The sequence below is a fragment of the Piliocolobus tephrosceles genome, chromosome X, assembly GCF_002776525.5.
Source record: "Piliocolobus tephrosceles isolate RC106 chromosome X, ASM277652v3, whole genome shotgun sequence".
NCBI lineage: Eukaryota > Metazoa > Chordata > Mammalia > Primates > Cercopithecidae > Piliocolobus > Piliocolobus tephrosceles.
The window spans coordinates 25,020,841-25,031,844 of record NC_045455.1 but is presented as its reverse complement, the minus strand read 5'-3'; positions in this window follow the sequence as shown (position 1 = coordinate 25,031,844).

Sequence of the window (11,004 nt, the reverse complement as noted above, 5' to 3'; positions counted from 1 at the left end):
TGCTTTTAAGCCTTTTCCTTACACATCTCAGCTTTCTTTCCAAATAACAGGAAAGTTACTAAGAGCAAGGCATGTATGTCATAATTGAGCACGTTTTCAGTAACAGATCCATTTATTCCATGTATCTCTGGCCCATTAAAGGATACATTCATTTTATGTATGTGTTCTCTCATTTTCTTTTCTTTTCTTTCTTTCTTTTTTTTTTTTTTTTTTTTTTTTTTTTTTTTTTTTTTTTTTTTTTTTGACAGAATCTCACTCTGTCACCAAGACTGGAATACAGTGGTATGATCAGGGCTCACTGCAGCCTTGAACTCATGGACTCAAGTGATCCTTGCCATCACACCATCTTTTTTTTTTTTTTTTCCGAACTTTTTGTAGAGACTGGGGTCTCTCTATTTTACACAAGCTGGTCTTCAACTTCTGGGCTCAAGTAATCCTCCCACCTCAGCCTCCCAAAGTGCTGATATTACAGATGTGAGCCACGATGTCCAGCTGTCTCTCTCATTTTAACAACATGAACAGAAGAGAAAAAACTAAATCTTCTGAAGGACTATCACTTATCATGTTTCTCCGGTGCTGCCACACCTTGTATATCTGCCTAGGAAAACAACATCACAGACGTCTTCACCTTACCAAGTGTTCCTTGTGAGATTGTCTTTCTTCCTCTCCATCCACAATTCAGGGTCCCAGGAGGCAGTAGTTGGTTCAGAAGCCCCGTTTCATGAAGCCAGTTCAATCTACCTTGAATTGATAGATTGCCTCCCTTTAAACAATTTTCAAGACTAATTCCATCATGCCTTTTTGCCATGCATATCTGACTTCCAGAAACCAAAAATTCCCAGAGAATCTGTTGTATTTTACCACTTTACTCTTCTGTGTATTTCTAACCTGAGCTCTGTAAAACTTTTCCACTGTTCCCTCTGAAATGCCTGTGGAATCACCAAGTCCCTATAATTTTCCTTCAAATATGTTTTAGTTTTTCTACCACCTTTTTACCTTAACTGAAACCTAGCTCCCATGAGAATATCTTTTCCCTGCAGCCCTCTTGGGTGGAGCTGTGTTCATGCTTATACCCAAAATTGAGTTATGGCTTTAAGGATACATTTATAGTAAGCATCGAAATGGAGGATATTGATTAGTATTGCCTCCAGGTGTCTTAAATATTTTCAGCATCTCTGATTTTTTAATGCCCAAAACACCAAATAAAATCAATGGGGACCCATAATTGTTGTTGTTGTTTTCTCCCATCAGCTTCCTATGCTATGAAAAGGGAAGAAGATGTTGAATGCCTCCCAATCAATAATGCAATCTCTTAGTTTCTCTTCTACTCTACAATTATTTCTAAACTGAGTAGTGTTTTTGATGAGGTCTGGCATCTAGATGATGATGAATTTTTAGAGTAATATGTTTTTCTCCTCAAGTGGATAAAATTCAAGCAATAACCTCAATAATTCCCCTTTTGGCATCCCAATACAGACGGCAGAAGAATAGCTTCCTTCACATTGGCACTGACTATACCAAATAAACAGTGGTTTCCACTTCAGATATAAGAAGGACACACTTACGTGGCACACCAAACACAACAATAGAGAAAGTCAGAAGAGTTAACACCTGAAAACTTCAGCAACTAGCCGTTATTCAGAAGAAGATTGAAATGTACATGAAAACCAAAGAGGGATTATTAAAGAACTGAAATAATTAAGAAACACACCTATAGCAGCTGTCAGCACAGAGAACGACAGGTTAGCATGAAAGTTAGTTTGAAAACTGTAACTTTGAGTAGGTAGTTAAGTAATATTAAATACCTACTATCTTCAAATTTGTTTAATTTTGCATCACCTGTCCTTAATTGACAACTGGTTTCTGAGAGAATACTGTTTCCCTTCTGCCCCCTTAGGTGGAATCTAGACTTTCTTCTTACCTCTGTATGCCAGAACTTGAGGGTGGAAATATTGCCATGCTTGTTCCTATTGTGACTTCAAATCTTTTTCTTTGTTCTTTAAATCAGCGGACCCCAACCTTTTTGACACCAGGGAACAATTTTCCACAGACTGGTGGGGGAGATTGGGTGGGGAATGGTTTTGGGATGAAACTGTTCCACCTCAGATCATCAGGCATTAGTAAGATTAGTATAGGGAGCACTCAACCTACATCCCTCACATGCGCAGTTCATAGTAGGATTCAAGCCCCTATGAGAATCTAATGGCACCGCTGCTCTGACAGTAGGCCAAGCTCAGGCGGGAATGCTCTCTGTCAGGCTGCTCACCTTCTGCTATGTGGCCCTGTTCCCAGCAGGCCCAGGGTTGGGGACCCATGCTTTAAATTACACATCGTCTTAAAGGACTTACTTTGGCTATGGCTCCCTGAAGCAATAATTAACAGACCTCCCAGTAACTCTTCTCTATTTGTTGAAAACATTAACTCCTCTTCATTCCTTTCTTTCTACCCATACTCATATCATCATTCTTGATAGTATCAAACAGGTGGGAAAAATTCAACAAATAATAATATCCAACACTTTTATCATGCTTATAGACACTATTCTAAGAAGTTTATATAAATAAACTCATTTGATTGATACAAAAACCCTATACAGTAGGAGCTATTATCTCCATTATATAAACAAAAGAAGTGGGACACAAAGACACTCAGCAACTCACTTGTTTCCTTCAATAATAAGAAAAGGCAGGATTCGGCCGGGCGCAGTGGCTCAAGCCTGTAATCCCAGCACTTTGGGAGGCCGAGACGGGTGGATCACGAGGTCAGGAGATCAAGACCATCCTGGCTAACACGGTGAAACCCCGTCTCTACTAAAAAATACAAAAAGCTAGCCGGGCGAGGTGGCGGGCGCCTGTAGTCCCAGCTACTCGGGAGGCTGAGGCAGGCGAATGGCGTGAACCCAGGAGGAGGAGCTTGCAGTGAGCTGAGATCCGGCCACTGCACTCCAGCCTGGGCGACAGAGCGAGACTCCTTCTCAAAAAAAAGAAAAAAAAGAAAAAAAAGAAAAGAAAAGGCAGGATTCGAACCCAAGGATCTGGCTCCAGAGTTTGTGCACTTAGACGTTAACATCCAGTTGATGGTCACAACGATTACTATTTGAATATAGTTGTCTTGTACTTGCACACTTAGTCTCTCCAGGCAAAATAACATTTCTTTGTCCTATATCCTGCAAATTTAAGAATCCTTATATTTTGATTATTTCCATTTTAGATACTCAGTGCTTTCAATCTCCAAAAAATAGATTGTGCTATTTCCAGTGTGATAGAATCAAAGCAAACTAGAGTGAGGCAAATTTATCTGCTAATATGGACACTAATAATTACATTTACATAGCCTTAGCTTACAAGAAATTTCAACATCCGTAGTGAAATAAACGTAGGAATGCAAAATGCAGATTGCATTGAAGTTAATATACCAAATTTGAGCTATAACTCCCTAAATATTTGTTTAAGCTATGTCATAAATTTGCCTGTGTGATTTTTACCAGCCAGAATAAAGGGGTAATCGAAATATGCTACATGATTCACAGGTTCATAAGAGTAAAGCAACTCATTTCTCAGGGGAGGCACAACCTTCAGTGAAAATGAGATGAGAAAGATGTTTCCCCAATGGTTCCAATTAAGAAAACACTCTGGATATCAAAAACATCCACCTAACAGCAAAAATGCATAAGCGAAGCACAGAGACTCACAGAGACATTTTCTTAAAATATCCCCCCAAATATAGGGCAATGGGCTTGAACCAACATGCAAGTGAATAAAGTTCTCGAAGGGACTAATACGATGTAGTCTTTTTAAATGCTTTTGTTAATTAAATTGGTTTTATTAATTAAATGTATTTACAATTCTCAGGTCATAGTAAAACTCATGTTCATTTTTTTAAATTCAATATACCCTAGATATATTTCTTTCTCCATATATTCATTTCTGAAATCTAGATTTTGTGTGTTACATGAAAGACTAAGAAAGATTACTTCCAATTTGCAGAAGAGGAATAATTTTTTTGAGTCAGATAATGATTCTATTTCATTAAATACTGGATAAAATAAGAGACTTAAAGTCAGAGTACTATGTTTAAATAACAATGCACTACGTTGTAATTAAGACACTGGTCAGAGACCAAACTGGCTACGCTTAAACCCAAACTCTGACTGTTAATAGCAGAGTGAGTTTGGGCAAGTTTTCTTCTATATGTCACAACTTCCCCATTTACAAAACTGGGATAATATTAGTATATAACTTATATGGGAGTAATAAGAATTAAATGAGTTATGATATGTAAGGCACTTAGTATAGTGACTAGCAGACGGAAACCTCTCTCAATATTAGTTTGCACTGAAAATGATGATAATTTTCATGGACAAGTTACCTCATTTTCCTAAATTTTTCCCAGTTTCTCCTTAGTATAATGGAGATAATATTACTCACATATAGACTTTTTAAAAATAAAAATTATAATAAATTACAATATGGAAGATGGCATATTAAAAGTGTGTATGTAGTTCACTCCCTGGTACATAAGAAACTATTATTACTGTTATTGTCATTCATTTTCAAAACATTTTATAACCTACTACTAACAAAGCACTTTGCTAGTTCTAGAGCAAAGCAGGACATGAATCTTGGAGGATATTTTTTTCCAACTGATCTGTGGAGGAGGGCAGATAAGCAGGACTAGCAGAATTCTAGCAGCATGTAAAATGTTGGATGCTGGAAATAAACATCTGGGCTTTGCTTCATATCTGGTCCTCAGGTGATTGCAGCTCAGAGTAAGGAAGCATATCATGGTCCTTCCCTGGGGTGTGGAGGCAGCTTTACTCTACAAGTCCAGTTAACTGGCTGTCTTGAGCATGCACAGGATGGTCTGGAAAGCCCACTACCTGTTCTGGTGTGATCAAGGCTCCAGGTGGGTTCCAACTCAGGGAGGGGAAGGGCGGGTGGGGCAGAGTTCTTTTCTACCGGAACAAGCCATTTGAACAAAGCAGAGTCCTCTTGGTGTTGTCTCTGACTGAATGGCTGGATGATGGGAACTTTTGTTGACCACATTCACCCAGATTTTAAATCTCATCTGAGGCTCATTTGTGGAACATGAAGGAGTTTAAAAGCAACTGAATACAGGATGTTGGCACATGCACGCATGTATTTGTGTGTGCCTGTGTGTGTCCATGTGCTTTTCAAAATGAAGTGCAGTTGGGAAGAGAATCCAGAGACAAGGGAGGTAGCCTCTGGTGTCAGCATCCTACTTTTATGCCATGCAGAAGAAATCAGTTTGAGGATGTAGCCTCTTGTTGCCAAGAATAACTGTGTCTGGAATCATCAGGGGATTCTAATTTTAAAATGACGATGGCCAGGCTCTAACAGTAAAGATTCATATTGAATAGACTTAGGAAGTGACTTGGTCATCAACCGTTTTTTTTTTTTAATTTATTTTGTTTTCCATGTCTAATATGTAGCCAGTGTTGAAAATCAATGCTTCAGGCAACGAGATGCTGCATAAAGATAATAATTAGGAAGTAACATGATGTGATTTGCCTTTTTACAACGATCTGTCAGCGGTGTATATTAGAAGGGGCACAATTGAACACAGCAGAATACAATTTATTAGAAACATCAAGTTGTTAGAAAACAATCTAAAACCAACAACCAGAAAACAGTTAATTGAGAGGAAATATACCACCCACTCCATTTCTGCGTTATTCTTTATTGACTGGATAAATTGAATTGCTCACATGTCAAAGAAGACAGTTTATTTGTGTTTTGAATTATGTGACTCCTAAAGTCTCAACCCACTATGAAACACAGTGAATTTTAGTTCCTAGATATAGATATATGTATGTTTCCTGTTGAACGTTAGACTACATTTGCATTAAGTTTTATGTACTTAGATTTCCACACAATATATAAAATTATATTTTCATCCTTTTGAAACTGTTTATATGTTTATTAAAAAACTAACCACAGGAAATACATTTTTTAAATCACAAGTAGCAAGAAGGATATCTATTTAGATGCAACATGAACATGTTGATATTGTTGAATTATGGTATATTGAAAGGGTTCAGAATTATATGAAGAGAAAGTTCCAGCACCAGCTTAATTATGGGAGGGTATTATCTAAAATACCCATTATCTAAAGCCATACCTACTTTGATACATATACTTATTGATGTTTGGAAAGGGTATCTTTTCTCAATTTTTATTCTTTCCTGACCTAGAATTGAGAACTGAAAATTTATCATTCATTCATTTGGATGAAAGAACTGTTTCAAATTCAATTGAATAAAATGTCAAGAAAGGAAGTGTGTTAGATACTAAAACCCTATTATTAACTGATTATGTATAAAATTACAACCAAAAGTAAGTAGGTCACTTTATGGGTTACACATTCAAGAGATAAGTTTAATGCACAAAGGGAAAGGTTAGAGAGGGCTATTGAAATAAACAATAAATAATTATAGGGAACATCTTGAGAGCAGAGAGAAAGGTGAGGCCGAAAAAGAAAAGGAAATTAAACTCAAATTAAGAGGGTTCTAAAATCAAATGAGTTGTGAAGTTTTAGAACTAGAAAAACACATTAGGAATTATCTACACAATTAGTACAATTAGTCGGAATCAGTGGTGGGACCTAGACTTACAGCCTTCTCCATCCAGATTCAAAGGTCTTTTCTACTACTTGTGCCACCTTTCCTATATATAAAATACTTTTTCTTGAAATATATGAACTCTCTCTCTCCTGACTCCCTGGGCTTGTGTCAGGTCAATATTGGTTATAAAGCTTTGAATTTTAGCAGAAAAATTTTCAGGGCTTCTCTGTCAAATAGATTCATGCCCAAACAATAAAAATGGGATGATCCAGTCTGTGTAATAGGAAAAACTATTCTACCTCAAGATTTCCATCTTTGCCTATAAGGTAGGCATTCCTTCCCTTCAGAATTACAAGGTGCTGGTGAGAAGGAGCTTCTGTTTCCAGAGCGTCTCACCTCTGTCTGCACATAACTGCTACCATTTAAGAAGTGCTTAAAAATGCCAAAGTTGGTTATTGTTTGGGTGAGGGAGAAAGGACAAAATGGAAGAAGGTGAACCAGACGGAGCAGTACCTGTTGTTTCTGGGTTCTTCATCACCAACTTAACCGCACGCAGGAAAATGCAGCCAGCCCCGGGGAAGATGCAGATCAACGGAGCATGCGCCAGGTGACGTCAATCCAAAGCGCTGGAAACTTACGCGCCACGCCTATGGAGACGCCCCTATCACGCCCTTATCCCGCCCACTGCCCTCCCCCTTCCAGTACCAACGCACAAAAGCCCGCGGCTGGCAGGAGCCCGCGTGACTTCTTCGGCCCCCGCATTCGTGGACAGGGAACCTCACTGGAGAGCCCCCGGGCGACTTCCCTGGCACCCCCCCCCGCCATAACTGAGGACCAGGGAACCTCGCCCGAGAGTGTGTGCATATTTGCAATAAAGGGCTGCCGCTTTCTTATGTACTTTGGCCTCATGTTTAATTACTTAGCTCTCCTAAATTAAGTTACATTACATTAAATTAAATTAAGACAGGTGGTGCCGAACCGGGGAGGAGACCCCTCCTCAGGGCCCCCCAAGGTCTGAGGAGCCTCCTCCTTCCATGCCGCGGACAGACCAGGACCTAGACATCGCTTTCCACACCTCCAAGCCTCCTAGGAGTGAGTACCTCTTGCCTCCCTCTCATACTCCTTGGCCAGAAGTCCTGCGCAGGCCTAAGGCTTTTGGTCACCAGGTGACCCCCAGGAGAGTTCCCAAAGGTAGAGACGTCTGCCCAAAGGAACTCCATTCCAGTCCGCCTGAGACCCGTCCAGGAGTGAGACGTCTGCCTGGAGGTAATCTCCATTCCGGCTCCAGGAGCCATCCGGTCTCTAGTGGCTCCAAAGGACGCTTTGTAGCCAGGTAGAGTTTGGTTTCTGCCTTCCGCGAGAGAGAGAGGCAATGGGAAATCCCCAATCCAAAATACCAAGAGACACCCCTTTAGGGTGTCTTCTGGCCAGTCTCAAAACTTTACATTTAGAATAAGATCTTAAACGAAAGCGACTAATTTTCCTCTCCACAGTAGCATGGCCGCAATACAAGTTAGATAATCAGTCTCAATGGTCACCAGAAGGAACCCTTGACTATAATATTTTACTTGATTTGTCTAATTTCTGCCAAAGGCTAGGAAAGTGGTCAGAAATCAATTATGTCCAAGGCTTTTAGGACTTGCGCTCTCGCCCAGACCTGTGCGCCCAACGTTCAATGGCCCAGGTCTTGTTAGCAAAAACCCGGCCCTCGGCCCCCACCTCAGCAACTGAGGAGGACGCCAGCTCCATTTCAGATGGGGCCCAGGGCGGGCGACCTCCCTCCCGACCTTCCAACCCCCCCTCCCTATGGACCTCCCACCGCCCCTCCCTCAGCCACTCCCCTTACCCCTCCCTATGCACTTCCCACGGCCCCTCTCCACACTCCTCCCTCAGCAGCCACTCCTCTCACCTCTCCCATTGCAGCCCATACCTGTTCAAAGACTACTATACCAAACCTTACAAATCAGCCTTCCACTAACCAACCTAAGCCTGCCTCCCCTACCAATCTACTGACCCCCACTCCGAGAGGTCGCCGGAGCTGAAGGGCTAGTTAGAGTCCATGTCTCTTTTTCCTTGGCTGATCTCTCCAAAATTGAACAACGACTTGGTGATTTCTCATCCAACCCCACGCAACATTCCAAAAAATTTAGGTACCTTTGTCAGGCATATGATCTAACCTGGCATGACTTACAGGTCATTTTGTCCTCCTCCCTCAACCAAGAGGAAAGAGAGCGCATTCTCGCAGCCGCCAGGCAACATGCAGATCAATGGCATTTAACCGAGGCCACCGTCCCGTTAGGAGAGATGGCTGTCACATCCACAGAACCAGATTGGGACTACCAACCACAGCAGCCTGGCCGCGGTAGGAAGGACATTATGATTCAATGTCTCTTGGCCAGTATGCAGGCAGCCTCTAACAAAGTAGTCAATTTTGATAAATTAAGGGAAATTATCCAACACCCAGATGAGAACCCGGCTTCCTTCCTAAATCGCCTTACAGAGGCACTGGCCCAATTTACTCGGCTAGACCCCACTTCCCCAGCCGGGGCAGCTGTCCTAGCCTCCTATTTTATTTCCCAGTCAGCCTCAGATATTCAAAAAAAGCTAAAAAAGGTTGAAGATGGGCCTCAAACCCCCATACAGGACTTAGTAAAAATTAGCCTTCAAAGTTTTTAACTCCAGAGAAGAAGGAGCTGAGGCCGCAGAGCTAGACAAGGAGAAAAGAAGGGCTGTGTTTCAGGCTCAAGCTTTAGTAGCTGCCCTCCAACCAGTGTTGCCCACTCTGCCGGCAGGGAAGACACAGGGCAAGTCTCCTAAGAGCTCCTGCTATAAATGCGGAGATCCAGGACACTAGGCAAACCAGTGTCCCCAGGCCAAGCCGGCCACTCCATCTCGTCCATGCTTTAAGTGTGGCACAACCGGGCATTAGGCAAAACAGTGTCCAAATCCTCGCCTGCCTGCCACGCCGTGCCCAACCTGCCTACAGGAAGGACACTGGAAGTCTGATTGCCCCGCCAGCAGGGCAGGCATTGCGCCTCAACGTGGTGCCTCTCCTCCAGGGTCGGAAGGCTCCTTCCAGCTCCTACACCTGGACGACGATTGATGGTGCCCACACTCGGAGACCCCGGTCACCGTTGCCGAGCCCAGGGTAACGCTACAGGTAGCAGGTAAGCCAATTTATTTTCTCCTCATTACGGAGGCTACCTACTCAGTTTTGCCATCCTAAGTGGACCTAACCAACTCTCCACTATTTCAGTAGTAGAAGTAGACAGTAAGCCATCTAACCCCCGCCAGAACTCAATGTTACACTGTTGCCTAGACTCAATGTTAAACTGTTGCCTGGACTACGCATGTTTTGCCCACTCTTTCCTCATCATGCCCTCATGTCCCACCCCCCTCTTAGGATGAGACATCTTAACCAAACTCTCCATACAGACACGTCAATCGTGGGTAACCCTACTTCCCCTTGCCCTTACCAGACTACGGGAGACACCTAGAAGCCCTACAGGCCTTAGCCCATTTGAACTAGTTTACGGGCGCCCTCTTGCATTACGAGAACTTCCTATTCTTCCCACACCGTTGGCACCCTACTTGTCCTCTCTCTCTCTCTCAAGACAATTACTTAGAGAACACGCCGAAAGGTCACTTCCCCCACCTTCATAAGGAAATCCAGACCCCCCTCGGCCCTTTCTCCAGGTGACCAGGTTCTACTCAAGGATCTACATGCAAAGGGCCTTATTCCTAAGTGGAAGAGCCCATATACGGTAATTCTTACCACTTCTACAGCAGCCAAGCTTTTAGGTCACAGTACCTGGGTCCATTTTACCCAGTTGAAGAGAGCCTAGCCCCCTCAGGCTAAGTGGCAGTCCACCCAACTGTTGCCTACCTGTCTAAAAATAACCAAGATAGAAACAGGCTAGATGAGCCACACCCTCCTCAAATTTTCCTGTTTCCTCACTATTCTTCATCTTAACTGACTTTCCCCTCACAAACCCCATAGATACCCTCCTCCCCAACCCATCCCCCAACCAGTAGGTCTCCCGAATTTTTACTCTCATAGAAGACCTAGCTTGGTAGGGTGCCCTTTGTGATTTCAGCAATGTTGAACTTACTCTCTACACTTTTGCCACCATTATTATGGTTCACTCTAATCCCCCTAGTTACTCCTACTAATCCTAACTTTGTATGGAAATTTTCTATAACTGAAACTTGGTCTACAGACAACCAGGTACACTCAGTCATGCAGGGCACTGCAGATTGTACCCCCCCCCCCCCCGGGTTGTCACTCTGCCCTCTCCCTAAACTTTTCCCTAAGTTCCATCACTGGAGGCCTCCCGGCCATATGTTTCTTATATGACCAAACAGAATATAATGGTAAGAACTACTGGCAAAAACCAACCTCAGGTGTCCATACAATTACT